The sequence below is a fragment of the Mauremys reevesii genome, linkage group 5 (genome assembly GCF_016161935.1).
Source record: "Mauremys reevesii isolate NIE-2019 linkage group 5, ASM1616193v1, whole genome shotgun sequence".
NCBI lineage: Eukaryota > Metazoa > Chordata > Testudines > Geoemydidae > Mauremys > Mauremys reevesii.
Window position 1 is genome coordinate 20,435,676 of NC_052627.1, and position 16,035 is coordinate 20,451,710.

Genomic DNA, 16,035 nt, shown 5'->3' on the forward strand with positions numbered 1-16,035 from the left:
CCGCAAATCAAAATGTATTGGCTGTTGAGGGTTCAGGGCAGACTCCTCATATTATTTAAATGGAATTTTGGTAGGTTATACGGAGAGGCTGAATGGTTCAGAAGTTTAGTGGTCAGTGATCTGAAACCCAGCCCCCAGGTAATGTTACACCAGCGCTCTTGCTAAACTGCATACATACTAAACACTTGTTCCCCATATTTGGGACATGATCCTGGGAGATGCTGCACACTCCTGCCGGATGGAAATATGGATGCTTAGCACCTTGTAGGCTCAGGTCTTTAAAGAGCAGCTGCGAGATTGGAGGGTGTGGGGGAGGGAAATAGCAGTCAATCACATTGAGCTCATTGATTTCAATGGGAGGCCTGGGCATCCTGGACTATTGACAACAAGGCACATCATACCTTGGAGTACACCATTGCCATACAATTTGAAGTAACATACGAACTGTCAGACACCAAACAAACCAGTGTACAGTACGCAATACCAGCACACAACCCAATGTCACTTCACCTTCATTGTATGCTGTTTTTAATCCTCAGTTGCAAAAACAGAATAAGAGGAAACAAACATCTGCCAGTTGTGACCTGCAGAAATTTCAGATCAGATGAAATTACTATGGGCATATGGGGAGTTTAAGTAGTATTGCCATCTTCAGAAACAAATGGAAACTTGACTCACTTTACTATTCATCAGCTGGCTTCAAATGACTCACTTGCACATTTGATTTTGAGAGCAAGGTGGTAACTGGTTTATCTACCTATTTGGAGTCCTTTTTGGACCTTAAAATTGGGGGAAATTCTACCATTGTGTACTGTATATGCTTTATATAGCTTTGACTGACTACAATGGGTGTCATGTGGCCCTGGAATTTCAGCGATATCCCCCAAAACTGCCACAAGTTAGCTCACTAGAAAGCATATCCCTTCTTTGTCATTTACACCTTTTGGGATGTATTTTACACTTGTTCCACATGAAGAATGAGCATAGGATATGACCAAATACCTACATTTCCTACTAGACCACAGCTTCCACATGGTCTTTACAACTAGCACCTGTAAGAGACTGATTATTAAAATAAGGGCAAAAACTGAGCTTCAAAAAATAAAACTTTGCTTTTATGAATTTTATTTCACTTTGCTCTTATCACTTTGCTCTCCTGTTGTAACAGCATACTCTGCAATTACATGTGTGTGAAGCCCTATGCATTCATGTTCAACAAGCAAATGGTAAGAAAAAATGTCATGGCCTGACACCTAGTTACTATTTTTCAGTCTGTTGTGGATTTCTGAAAGGGCATGTTTACCATTTTTTCTGCTTTCGATGTGGGAAAATGTAGACATTTTCCACCTGGGCAATAAATCCATCCTGAAAGTTCATTTAATGGAACATGTTGCATTGTTTGCTTATATACAGATACTTGCAACATAACAAGTATTGAGGTAAACGTAAATATATCCAAATCCTGTTCAGAAAAAAGACTGGACAATGATTTTACTTGGCACTCAACTTTTTCTAAAAAAAATTTCATTTTAAATGTCAATAGACAATCACCACCAGTATAGTCATAATCCTTCCTACAACCCTTTAGAAACATTAACCAATATATATATATGCAACCTAAGTCACTACTTACTTGTATCAAAGTGTTCAGATACAACATTTATTTGGATTAAAATCTTAGGAGTCAAATCATTTGTACAAACCATGCACACCATCCTCCCGCTCTCTCTCTCATTCTGTCACTACCCTTTTGATTTAATTTGGTCAGATTAAGCAGGAATAATGGAATAATTTGATCACAGTCTAAAAACGTTGCCATTTAACTCATAAGGACAAAGGCCAAAGTTCTGATTGAGACAGAGGAAATAAAAATTGCAGAGCCAACTTGAGGTACTTTAAAGGGGCCTGACTTTCAGAAAGAGCGGAGCACTCACCTTCTGAATATTAGGTCCTTTTTAGCCTGCCTCAAATTGGCAACCAAAAATCACTACTCACTTTTGGAAATCTTGGACTTTTTGGAAATGTTATCCCTCACCTCAGTTTAAAAATGGTAAAGCTGAGACACAGAGAGGTTATGTGACCTACTCAAAGCCTGTAACAACCAACAGTTCTAAGCTCAAACAACTAGACCAAACTTCTCTAATAATGGTAGCAATATTAGGGTAAGATCGTATTTATCACAAATGAGGACACTACATTGGACTCTAACCCAGCCATCATTTTATGGTCCCCACACCCGCCTGGAAATATTTAAAATCCACCTAATATTCTCAAGTGCTGCATTTTTCAGTTGGACAACATGTGTGTAAAAATCACATAGAGCCAAACTACACAGCTGATGTTGAGATTATACGTTATACATTGTGTATGTATTTATTTATACATATTATTCACATGCAGCACTGAAAATTCAAGTTATCTAAATTAACTATACATTTATCTTCTGCTCCTGATTTCCCCTCTAGAGCAGGCAATACAATATGTCCTAGTGGTTTGTGATAATTCTACCAACTTTTGATCTATCTATGCTGCTTTCGGGAGTTATGTCATCAAAAATGTGGAAAAAATGACAGGCATCCTTTTCTGGCGGGCAGGAGAAGACCAGTGGTTCCCCATTTGAGCTGGGGGCTGCTGCCACACCTTTACACATACAAATGGAGTCTGTATTCTAGGCAGCTTTGCATGGAGTTGATTGTATCCCTGTAAACGGAACATGCTTTTCTCTGTGGAATGCTATACATTATCATTCATGTTAAAAGAAAATTATTGGTAGTATTTACAAGATAGTGACTCAATGCCACTAAGTAAGCAGTGAAATGTCATCTGAAAAATGACAGATCTTTCTTCTCAAGCTGAGAAGCCTATTATGACTTCATATTGTATGCCAGCTTTCTGCCACCATTGAAAAAGATCAAGCAAATCCAGACGGATTTTGAGTTTTCTTCTTTGCCGCCACTAGGCCGTCTTACTACACCTCAATTCTGCAATCTTTGCTCAGCTTAGAGTAGTACTCTTGAGTGTGATTACATGAAACTTGCATAAACTCAATGTGACGACGCACATTAGTAGGTATTAATGTGGGAAGACGTTGCACAATCAGGGCCTAAACTTTAAAATCACGCTCTTTTACATGTAAGTACCCAGAATGTTTTTGCAGCTCTCAGCTATGACTCCAGAATGCTGATTTCTGAGCTCTGGTAACACAAAGTTTTGAGCTACTCCATATTATATTGGTGGCTACATCTACACTGTAAGACCAACCCATGGCAACAATTCTCAATGCCCAGGTCAACTGATTTGGCAGCTCACACTACACAGATTAAAAAAAGCAACGTAGACATTCAGGCTCAGGCTGGAGCCCGGGTTCTGAAACCCACCCCCCTCGCCAAATTTCAGACCCTGGGTTTCAGTCTGAGCCCCAGTGTCGACACGACTATTGTTAGTACCATACGCTCAAGAGGCTTGTGCATCCGAGTCATTTGACCTGGGTTCTGAGATTCGCTGCTGCAGGTCTTTTTTTGCAGTGTACATATATTCAGAGACACCAAGATCAGAATATGGCTTACTGTGTTCAATGTTTATAAGGATACCAATGAAAAAGAAAGAGCCACTGATAGAATTAGAGTTTTATACTGTTATGAAATATTGTAATATATTGAGCTTAAGATTCGTGAAGGATAAGAAATCCTTTGAGGATCTTTAAGTGTTTACATATTTAAAATTACTGTACCCAAGGTAATATGAAAGCCCTAGTTAGTTTACATAACTTGATATTCCAAACCTACTCCATCTCTCACTACTTTCACTTAATTTCTACCAGAGACTAACAGCCTTGCAAAATTCTACACACCGTGGGCATGCAATTTATTTTTATGGCTGAATAAAATATTGTCAGTTATTATATTACCTGCCTTTTACTGGATGATTGGTGGTAGGCAGATTTTGTGCCTCAATTGATACATATTTACGATTTTGAAAGTTTGTTCCATCCTATTACATGGCCAATTTATTCTATTAACTAGAATAATACTGTAACTTTTCCACTTGATTATTAAATTCCAGTTTTCAGAAGTGACATCTGATTTCACAAACATACAAATTCTAAATGCATAAAGCCTGCGTTTTCATGTGCAAATGGATATTTGTCCATACGGAGTCAAGTGCAATTACCTGATCTACACATGTAAGTGCCAAACTGCAGTCCCAAGTATTGTGCAAAAGGGTAACTTGTACATCAGGCTCCTGAATTCAGAGCTTCTACTCACATAAGTCAAGCACATCCATGTTTACAGGACTGGGGCCCTATTGTGCATATGCACAATACTTTTAACTATTGTATTAAATATCTGAAGGCATATAGACTTCTTTTAAAGTATTTAAACTATCAGCTCTCCAGAGCAGGAACTCTACACTATCCACTTAGCAAAGTGTGTCAACTCTTTTGGTTGGTGCCATGTATTTCTGATCCAAGGAGGGACTTGCAACCCACAACGCCTCGTGCTGGATTGTGTTGAGAGCACATACTGTGTCTTACCACCTATAACTGAGATACAGGGAACAAAAGATTAATGTTCAAATGAGTTTTTTCTTCTCTAGCCTGCATGCAAAAAAAGCACCGATAGAAGTATTGGTCGATACTTTGGATAATCTGAAACAGTTTCAGTCTTTGCCAAGACATCTTGGTGACCTGAGGCATGAATGATTCAAGTTGCATCACAATGGGACAGAGGAATAATTGTACTTCAGAATAACCAAAAATTATGTGTACTAGCATTAGCATTATGTGTACTATTACATATATAATGGATGGAAGGTAGAGATGATATCACCCGACCCCAAAAATTGAGCTAGTTAAACAACTAGATTCTAAAAGCAACACTGCTAAAGGCTGATTGACCTAAAGCTTCACCTGCATTGGCAATGGTCCCATATTAAAGTTCTTAAAATACATTAAAGATTCCGTGTAAATATGATTTAAACTAGGGCTGTTGATTAATTAGTTAACTCACGCAATTAACTCAAATAAATTAATCACAATTTAAAAAATCGTGATTAATCACACTGTTAAACAATAGAATGCCAATTTAAATTTATTAAATATTTTTGGATGTTTTTCTACGTGTTCAAACATATTGATTTCTATTACAACACAGAATGCAAAGTGTACAATCTCTCTTTATATTACAAATATTTGCACTGTATAAGTGATAAAAGAAATAGTATTTTTCAATTCACCTCATACAAGTACTGTAGTGCAATCTCTTTACGGTGAAAGTGTAACTTACAAATGTAGATTTTTTTTTTGTTACAGGACTGCACTCAAAAACAAAACAATTCCAGAGGACATGCACCCATGCTGATGACAGGTTCTGCTCGATAATGATCCAAAGTAGTGCGGACTGACACATGTTCATTTTCGTTATCTGAGTCAGATGCCACCAGCAAAATGTTGATTTTCTTTTTTGATGGTTCAGGTTCTGTAGTTTTTTTATCGGAGCGTTGCTCTTTTAAGACTTCTGAAAGCATGCTCCACACCTCGTCCCTCTCAGATTTTGTATGCAACTTCATATTGTTAAACCTTGGGTCGAGTGCTGTAGCTATTTTTAGAAATCTCACATTTGTACCTTCTTTGTGTTTTGTAAAATCTGCTGTGAAAGTGTTCTTAAAAAGAATGTGCTGGGTCATCATCCAAGGCTACTATTACATGAACTATATGGCAGAATGCAGGTAAAACAGAACAGGAGACATACAATTCTCCCCCAAGGAGCTCAATCACAAATTTAATTAATGCATTATTTTTTTAAATGAGCATCATCAACATGGAAGCATGTCCTCTGGAATGGTGGCTGAAGCACGAAGGGGCATAGAAATGTTTAGTATATCAAGCATGCAAATACCTTGCAATGCCAGCTACAAATATGTTATGCGAACACCTGTTCTTACTTTCAGGTGTCATTGTAAACAAGAAGCGGGCAGCATTATCTCCTGCAAATTGTAACCATACTTGTTTCTCCGAGCGATTGGCTGAACAAGAAGTAGGACTGAATGGACTTGTAGGCTCCAAAGTTTTACATTGTTTTATTTTTGAATGTAGTTATTATTTGTAAATAATTCTACATTTGTAAGTTCAACTTTCATGATAAAGAGATTGCACTACTGTACTTGTATTAGGTGAATTGAAAAATACTATTTCTTTTGTTTTTTACAGTGCAAATATTTTTAATCAAAAATAAATATAAAGTGAGCACTGTACACTTCATATTCTTTGTTGTAATTGAAATCAATATATTTGAAAATGTAGAAAACATCCAAAAATATTTAAATAAATATATTTTATTATTGTTTAACAGCACAGATTAATCACAATTATTTTTTAATTGTGCAATTAATCTTGATTAATTTTTTAATCGCTTCACAACCCTAATTTAAACACATCACTGCTCCATCTCAAAATACAATAAGAAAACTCCCAAACTTCTGATAAGAGTTTTTTGCAATTCTCCATGAACAAGCCAGTAAAAAATTTCTTCCAGTTAGAGTGTGCATGCACTGATTTGTTGCAAACAGTATCTTATCTGGATGCTACAATCTTTAGAGATGTGACACGCCTTCATTACAAAATCCAAAGCATGCAGACTTTTTTTCTGGTTTTCAATACAAACTTGATACTCAGCCAGATCCATCAAGAGTGTGGTAAGATTCACACATCTTCTGAGTGAATTTGGGCTTTTTTCTTAGCAAACTTGGATGAGAACCACACAACTCTGTGGTTTCAACCTAAACAGCAGCTTCATCTGAATTTCTCCTCTATTTTTGTGTGTTTATTTGAAGCTGAAAGCAAAACCCATAGTTTGTGACCCATATGGATATAAGCCAAAGAAAGTTTAGTCCAGGAGAAGGCCTACAAACTCAACCAGCTGAACTTTGCATAGTTCTAACTGCCTGTGCATAGTTTAGGAGCTCTTTTTTGGATTGGAGGAATTCAGACTAGTATATAAGCGGCGTTACAATGTAAACTGGCTCCCTGCTAAATGAAGATGAAGACTGGTGTGCTTATTAACATGGACACAGAATGGCCTGCTCATGATGAAGATCAGAAACCTTGCCTGTAACCCACAAACTTGGAAACCAACACCACTCATTCTTCCCCTATCCCCACCCTTCCTGACCAGAAGTACAGCCCCACATTCCATTCAAGAACCCTACTCTCATTAAATATCCATGCGTCGGCAACATCAGTATCCAAGTTGCCCCACTTCTGACCCGAATTGTAGTACCCACCCGGCATATGGTTTCCCTATTTGAAAAACTCCTTTGGGTAAGCAGATTATGATGCTATGCTAAAGACCACTGGGCACTGTTTTTCCTCTCTCACCCCCACCCGCCCTCGAACAGAAACAAATTGCCTCAACTGCTTGCTATTTCAGGCCCAGCCCATATTCCTTTGCAGCAGCTCTCACCAACAATACTGAGGCCATCCTATCACATTGCTAATTTTATTATTGCTATATTAAACACATGTTAGCATAACGCACTGGCTGGCATGTGTTTGTGTACCCCTTTATGCTTCATCTATAGAAGAGAAGAGTCTGTTACAGCTCCTAGCTACAGAATCTGGCTTTTTAGCTCAAGCTGAGAAGACTCGGGTCCTCTCTTCTTGAGTGGAGCTTACGTGATTCCCCAGGACATGGAACACACACGGAGACCATTGGCTTACACCAAATCACAGAGGATGTGAAGGTTTCACATCCTGAAGAGCTGGGATGGTCCTCAAGGAAAACCACAGGAGATGTAATGACACATCAGACAACTCATCTTGGAGACATTGCAGGCTGTACTTGTAGCTGTTGTCAAAGCTGCTAGGATGCAGTTTGCAAACCTTTCTGGTATGGTCAGCTGGGGGTGAGCTTTGCCAAGTAGCAAACATATTTGTGGTAAAAAAAATAAAAAATAGTTCTCGTGTTTTTATAAACACTAGCTCATTTTCGAAAGAAATGTGGTTATTTATAAAATTAAAACATTCATAGCAAATAAAAATCTGGTTTGTGATAATTTTGGACATCTCAAAATTAAGTGCCAGTAGGTTTTTCCTCCTACCACCATATAATTAAAATAAAGCCCGACGGATCAATTTCAAAAGTGACACACAATCAAGATCAAAATGATATATTCAGAAACCTTCCTTTCCTGCATTACTAATGATACCCAGAAGGATTAGTAAAACTACAAGAACTTTTAAAATCTTATTTGTCTTTCAGCATTCATGCTGCTTATTTATTTTCTGCACTTCACTCAACTCGGTTTTACTGTCAATTTCACTTTCTTTTCCTAGTGGTATCAGATAAAAATATCTAAATCCTGCTGCAGCAAACCAAGGAAAATAGGATTTATGCCCAAAAAACTCCCACTAAGCACTCCTCATGCTGAGGTGTATTTAGTCACCTCAGAGCAAAAAAAGATACATAATGTAAAAATGATAAACAATGGCATATGCCTATAGTTATATCAAGTCCATAACACTGCATGGTTTTTATGTTACTACTGTACTGCCTTCACACTGCCTCCAAAGCTATAATTCCATTACATTCCAGTGCGGCAGTAATAAAGATTTTAAAAGACAGACTTATAAGGCAGTTCTGTACTCATATTGACTAAAAATGACAAAAAAAGGCAGCATTTAAAGTAACAGCTTTAACAGCATACATGTTGGCATTAAGTAGTTTTCAAAAGAGTGTGTTGTATTTTTAAAGAACCCATTGCAACTTACCACAGCTTGTGCTATGTCTCATCTAAAGGAAATGATTGAGAGGGGTCAACTTCATGCCTGAATTCCCATAGCTGAATCTGGCCTGCTGCTGGTACCAATTTCTAATGCTAGCCCTAAACACAGAAAAAACAAAGAGAAAGAAACATTGTATTTTATCTTTTAAACGTGAGTTTTTAATTAACCCACGTACACAAGAAATGAAGACTAAAATATAAAAGGAAGGAAAATCCTCAAATTAAAATTCCAACATTAACCCACCATTGTGTGTGTATGATTTAAGATTCTTTTGTAATATAATCACCACAGTGAGGGGATTTCTAAGCAAACAAAATAGGTTGATCATGTATATGTCACGTGATATGGAAGGCTGCTCCAGTCCAATATCAATGAACCCATTAAGGCTTAGGCAAAGTTTTCTTACCATTCATTCAAAACACAAACTGCAAGCAGCTCAAAAGAAGATTGTACTGAGACTGCATAATAAGAATAGCACATTAAGAATCCTTATGAGAAGAGGTTACCCCTTAATCACAGGGGGCAAGCTTTTTAAACCATCTTAAGGTATTGGGCCAAACTTTATACTGACTCACATCCTTTGCAATCCTACTGTAGTCAATGTTTAATTCAGTATGTGGCTCCTTAGGGTGAGATCCTGGCCTCTTCTGAAACCAGTGGTGAATTTTCCATTGATTTCAAGGGGGCCAGGATTTCACCCTTGGGGTTTTTTTGTTTTTACTATTTGGCTATATGCCAAAAGCCACAGTCTCTGCTCTAGTGTATCCATTTTGCACCCTGAAAGTGGTGCAAAGCAGCCCCAAAGACAACATGTCCTGCTCTGGCAGAATCATGCCAGTGCAGAGCCAGCAGAGCCATTCCTAAGCTATCCCACCTCCTGGCATGGCCAGCGGGATTGTCAGGGCACTCAGAAGCCAATGGCCTTTGCAGGAGCTGTGCTGGGCACTCCATAGTAAGAGCTGAGAAACTGGCCAGCCCCCACCCCCATTGTGCAAAAGAAAGAGAAAAGCATCAGAACCTACTGAACATATCTGATTTCTTTTTTCTGCTCCCATTACTTTAAAAAATACCAAAGAGATTGTTCTTAAAGCTTGCTAACAATAATAATGGTGATGCTCTTGAGCTAGGACTTTTGTATATTAAGTAACCAACCCAAGTAAAATTGTATTGCCATCCGATAAACTTCTGAAACGAGATGATTCAGTACCATTAAAATTACATATTTCCCCTCCCTTTCACAATATCGCCTTTCATTTGTACTTCAATAATCAGTGTCTCAGTACAGAGCACAGGAATATGACCCTAACATTTAATATTCCACAGTAATGAAGGTGAAGTTGTATTTTGCTTTCAGTTTCTAATAAACAAGGTTTCTACATTACAGTTGACTATGTTACTCTATAAGATTCTTTTCCCCCCAAGTCTCTGTCCCCAAGGTACTTGGGGTACTATAGTAAGCGGAAGGGGGGGAGCAGCTTGCAGCAGATACAGCATAGTTTTGGATTAGTGCCAAATCTACCCGCCATATGAGGGAGGAGGTATTTTTCTTGGAGGGTAGCACTGAGCTTCTGAGAACCTGTAGCAAGGGAAGCAGAGAATGGACAGAAGCAGGAAACCAATTTGTATTTATTTGTTATTTTGGTTCAGCGAAATCTTTTTTCCCTTCCTGTTTGTTACCTCAATGAAGAAATAAAGCAGCATGAACGATAGCAAAGCCATGATTAAATTTTTTTAAAGTCATCATTTCTAATAGGGCTTCTATGAACTAAAAATGTGACCTGGATAATGAGAGGTTTAAGTGGTTTGGAGCGCTCTCCACACTGAACAGCACATGAAAGCCTTGCTTTGCATTTAGTGCTCACCAGAATGATGTTTATAGTTTTTGCTATTCAGGAACCATCTAAAGGATGGTGTTCATTTGCACTGCATTGTAGTTTAAATGTACATTTTAAAGCTAGGACTTTTCTCTTAATTCTGTATTTTAAAATAATTGGATTTTTTTTTAAATAGTTTATGCGTAATAGAGGAATCTGATTCTTTTGAGGCCTGCTTTTGCTCCCACTGAGATTAAGGAGAGTTTTGCAACACAATGCAAAGCAGGACTGGGCCCTATAATATTCCAAAAGGATAACACAAAAGGAAATTTGGTAGATCTCCCATTGTAATATAAAATCTATCTTTCAAAAATCAACACTTGAACAATATCATGCCTTGCAATTATTGACCGGTACTATGAAATCATTAAGTAATGGCTGCACACATGCCAGACACTGACAGCAAACAACACATTCGTCCCTGCTGGGATCTGCTCATAAACCAACCCTTCCAGCACATACACTTCTCTCAACAACAAGAGAAATGTTCTCTAATATCAAGCATGCAAGCAGAGTCAGCTGAAGGCAGCTAATATTTCATGTTAAGTGCTTTTTACCCTTATCCCCTTCAGAAATGTTTCTGGAATCATAAAGCTCCTCAATAACACCATACTAAAACAACAGGACCCTAACAAATTATCCTGCTGCTGTTTCAAAGCATGTGTATAACAGTGCATGTGTGTGAATATGAGACAGAGGGAGAGAAAATATAGTTTCATGGCTTTCTGAGGTCCAACCATGTCTGTGATTCACATTTGTGTTCCCAATGGAGAAAAATCAATTGCTCCATCCAACAAAAACAGGTATTTTTATGCCACTTTGGGGTCTAGAAAGAGTATCCAGCAGGCAGAAGGAAAACCAGGGAAAAGAGGGCACTTTACTCCAGCATATACTATGCAGTCACCGACACTGACATGTTTTGAATTAGGGTCAGAGGATCACAGTGTTTATACATCTCCTTATGTCCAGGTAATCTGAATCAAATGTGTTTGCATGTGACAGAACATAACACAAACAATTCCAGTATATTGTACATGCATGCTCTCACTCCTCCATTCCCCCCCTTTTTAAAATAAATTGGCTATGCATGACAAAATATCTATGTCCTGCAGCCAGCTCATTTCAGAGAGGATCCTTGATTTGACAATGCATACTATGTTATTTAATATATCCCCATAAAAACTCTCCCTCTGTGTCTTCATTTCCTTTGGTAAAATCTGTATTTATATTTTAGCTTGGTTCATCTTTCACCAGGTCTCTTGCAAAAGTCACAGTGAACAAATCACAGAAGGGGAAGGCTGCATTGAGGATATTGTGAGGCTATGCAGTAAAAAGGAGCCCATGTAAACAAGCTAACAATCACTCAAGGAACAAGCCTATTCAGATTCTCCGGGGGCACAGTTTGCTTATTAGGCATGGCTGTGGCATTTCACTCTCCAAGGGAAATGCATATTATTTTGTAATAAGCCCCCCTTTGCAAAAGAAAAAAGCAAAATAGTTAATTCTGTTGCAATAGCTGTGCTGCCAGAGCTGTGTGAGGATTTTTCCATAAAGCTACATTGATTTCACTGCAGTCTAAGAAATTGGCAACTATTTTGCACATCATTTTCCTAAGGGCTTTTGGTGTCTCTATAAAATGCAGCAGTTTTTGTTTAATTATATCTGGAAGTCATGCAATGGAGTGAAGCCTACCTTAAGAGACCACTTCCTTCAAGACATCTCTCCATCTGCCTATAATTTCCATCAACTACCACACACATCCCAACACCACAGTTTTTCGGACACACTCACTCTCCTTCCCCCACCATCCCCCTTTAAAAAAAAAAAAAAACATTTAACCCCTATGCAAAAGGCCAGTCCTTTTAGCTTCTGGATCACAAACGGTGTTTATTAATAGCAATTCTTTTTTTTTTAATGACTATATAGTTATTATTTTATATAGCTCTAGACAGATACACACCCAAACAAAATGTTTATTTTGCTGAATTAAAAGCCAAGAGTTATCTCCCAAAGCAGTTTCAGAGGTAAGGAGGCTGAGTACAGCACTACTGTTTACATGCACCAGCTGTTAAATCACTATCACCACATCCATGCTGTACCTCTGCACTGCTCCTAAAATCACTGGTCACCTAAACAGCCCAAATAGAAATGTTCATACACACCCAAATACAGGAAAATGATGGTCCTCCGGCCACAAACTCTGTAACACTGCTGCCTTCTTGCATCGGTTAGCAGTTTACTTCATTAACCTGGTTCTCTCTCTCATTTTTTTTTAAAGCAACAATCAATATTCATCACCCCACCCTGCAAAGGCAGGTTAGTCGTAGAATATTAGCATCAACCACCTACCATTCCGTGCCTGCGAACTATGCTCCCGGTACAGCAACCCTTCCCTCAAACTGCAACCTTATGTGGTATTTTTAACCACATTCCAAACTGAGGAGGAAGAGATGGGGTATTAAAAAAAAATATTATAATGATGGGCAGGTGACTTCAAGGCAAATCAATTTTAAAAGTGTACTAAATAAAATCCCTGGGGAAAAAAATAAAGCAGGAGGGGGGAAAGGGAGGGAAAACATATGATAATAATGAAATAAAAGGGAAAGAAAGAGTGGCTTGCTGAATCACCCTCTTTCACTGCCTGGAAACCATTGTGCAGCGTGATGCTGGCTGTACCATTGTGGAACCTACCAGAGGAGACAGGCAGAGGGCTTGGGGAATGGGGCTGCTATGGCAACTGAAAGGAGCACACGTGACGTCAAAGCTCAGAGGTCTCAAGGGTGGGGGCGAGAGAAAAGAGAGAAGAGAAAAAAGTCTAATCTGCTGCTACAGCTACTGTATCTCCCAGTGAATCAGGGGATAGAGCAGACTGCAAAGGGAAGCTGAATCGCCTTCTGTAGCAGTTACCAGCACCAGCAGCACTGGCATCTGCAACATCAGGGAGCTAGTCTGTATAAAGAGTAGGTAATAACAGAAAGGATTCACTTCATGCAGCTCTGACCTCTTGTTTGCACTGGCTGCTGCGCACACAGGGATCAATGCAGGGAACCCAAAAACACACCTTTTGTAATCCATTCCAGCTTTGTGTTCAAATAGCTACACTACAACAAACAGCAGGGAGTGACATCCTTCTCTATACCATCCCTTATAGCTATTTGAAATACGCATAGGCAACTAATGCATCTATGAGTCTAGAGACCCTAGAGCAGGACCATGGATTTGTTCTTTGTTACCAGCATGCTGTGCCCTTTAGCTGGATACTCAGGATGCCACTATTGTGTACCCTACAGCTCCAGAAAGCCAGCTGGTTGGTAGATAGATAGTAGTGTAGTTTGACTTGACAGACTTTGTTCAGATTTCTGGAGTCTTCTAATTTAGGGGTTATGCAACTAGCACTGTCAAAATAGTTTCCCATTTGAGGCACATTTGCTTTACATGTCTCAGCAGTTGCTCTGCCCTTTTGCTGTTCAACGGCAAGGGGAAAGATGGTCTTTGGTTAATGCACTGAACCAGACCTCAGGAGGCCTGGGTTCAACACCTGGTCCTGCCACAGCCTTCCTGTGTGACATTGGGCAAGTCATTTAGCCCCTCTGTGCCTCAAGTTCCCATTTTCTAAAATGAGAATAGTGTTAACTCTCCCTCCTTTTGTCTGCTTAGATTCTAGTCTCTTAAGGACAAGTAGTATCTGTTACAGTGTGTTTGTACAGTGCCTACCACAATGGGGCTCTGATCTCAGTTGGAGCCTTTAGGCACTTCTGCAATACAAATAATAAAATATAAGATATACAAGCAATGTATTGAAACCCTTTATAATATCTCATTTCCACTGCAGAAAGAATTAACTGCTGTCACAAAGAGATACAGGGTCAAATGTAAAGTAAATACTCCACACACCCTAATGGATTTGAGTAATTCTCCAGCCATCACTGCAATCTTCTCTTCTACTAGGGACTCGACTCAATACCAGATTATTTTAACTCAGACCAATACGTTAACTTTGCTATTATATCAGAGATACCCGGTTGCCAACCAAAACAACCACTCTTGAGTATGCCATGCTTTTGCTAATTATGTGCGTTTTTAAGTGAACCATTAGCATTCATAGGGCATATACAGGAAAATCTGTGGCAAACCCAGTGTGAGGATTGATGTGTGTGTGTCTTTTTTCCTTTTTGTTTCAACAACATGCTGGCTACCCAAGAAGCATGCATGAAGTTAGTTGCGGCTCATGCATGCCACCTGCCATGACATGATCACTGTAATACTTTACAATGGCTTATAAAGTGACAACTAAGCATCATCTGCACCAGCACTACTCATTCATTGCCAGTGGATACTGCAAGGGGGGTGAGCTTCATGTGTGGCAGAAAGTACTGAAAGGAAACAGAGGGAAAGGGTGGGAGTTAACAACTTTAGAAACCGACAGAAGATAAGATGGGCATAACTGCATATCAGGGACAAAGCTTGAGACTCAAAGCAACCAACAAAGAATACATCTCGTTGAAAATGTTGCCAACCCCCAGTTTGTAAACTGAATGGAACTAACCTGCTGCCTTTATGTTCACAAACATTAGATCTTATTAAAATGTTCAGTATCAAAGAGGTTTCCTCCAAAGAAGTTTCCACTTCAGCTGAATGTGACTTTCCTCATCACAAGCCACCACACTACCATCTTGTATGTCACTCAGGCCCATAACCTGAATGTCCTCTTCAACTTGGACCTCTCTCTAGATTCTCACATCCAGGCTATTTCCAGGTCTTGCTGATTCTTTCTGCATAACATCTTTAAGATACAGTTTTCTTATCCAGCCACAGAGCCAGAACTTCTCCACATTATCATCTCATGTTTCCATTACTGAAACATCCTTTTCTCGGGCCTTGACTAATCCAATCTTTCCCCGATCACATCCATTCAGAATGCTGCTCCAAAGATCATTTTCCTAGCCTGTAACTTTCACATCATCCTTCTCTTTGCATCAGTCCACTGGCTCTCCCTGCTCTCTATCGCATCAAACATAAACAGTTTGTATTCACTTTTCAAGACCCTCCGTCCATCCCCACCCTACATATCATCCCTAATTTGATATTAAAAGGTCAACACTTGCCCCTAACCAGCCCATGAGGCCAGCTTCCACTAGCTACTTGTTAAATTTTCTACCAAGCACCTTTGTGCTTCCTCCCACACTGCTCCTCATGCTTGGGAGGCTCTCCCCACAAACATCCACCAAGCTTCCTTGTTATCCACCATATTTAAGCAACATAAGCTTTCACCCCATGTGCATGGGAAATTATCAAAATCCATACAGCTACTGTCACCTCCTTCTGCTTCAAATACCTCCTGTAGGACTTACTTAGACATGATGCCTACATTACACTGCC

General features: G+C 39.1%; 1 protein-coding gene across 6 annotated transcripts in view; it reads right to left on the minus strand.

Moving 5' to 3' along the window:
* MAPK10 (mitogen-activated protein kinase 10) overlaps positions 1 to 16,035 on the minus strand; it is a 388,740-nt gene that overhangs the window by 297,750 nt on the left and 74,955 nt on the right. For 5 of the 6 annotated variants that reach the window (XM_039539665.1, XM_039539664.1, XM_039539667.1 and 2 more), the window contains exon 3: positions 8,768 to 8,880. The gene's annotated coding sequence lies outside the window, so the exon portion shown is untranslated. Of the gene's footprint in view, positions 1 to 8,767; positions 8,881 to 13,005; positions 13,328 to 16,035 lie in introns of those variants that run through there. The other variant, XM_039539662.1, reaches the window with a different exon arrangement.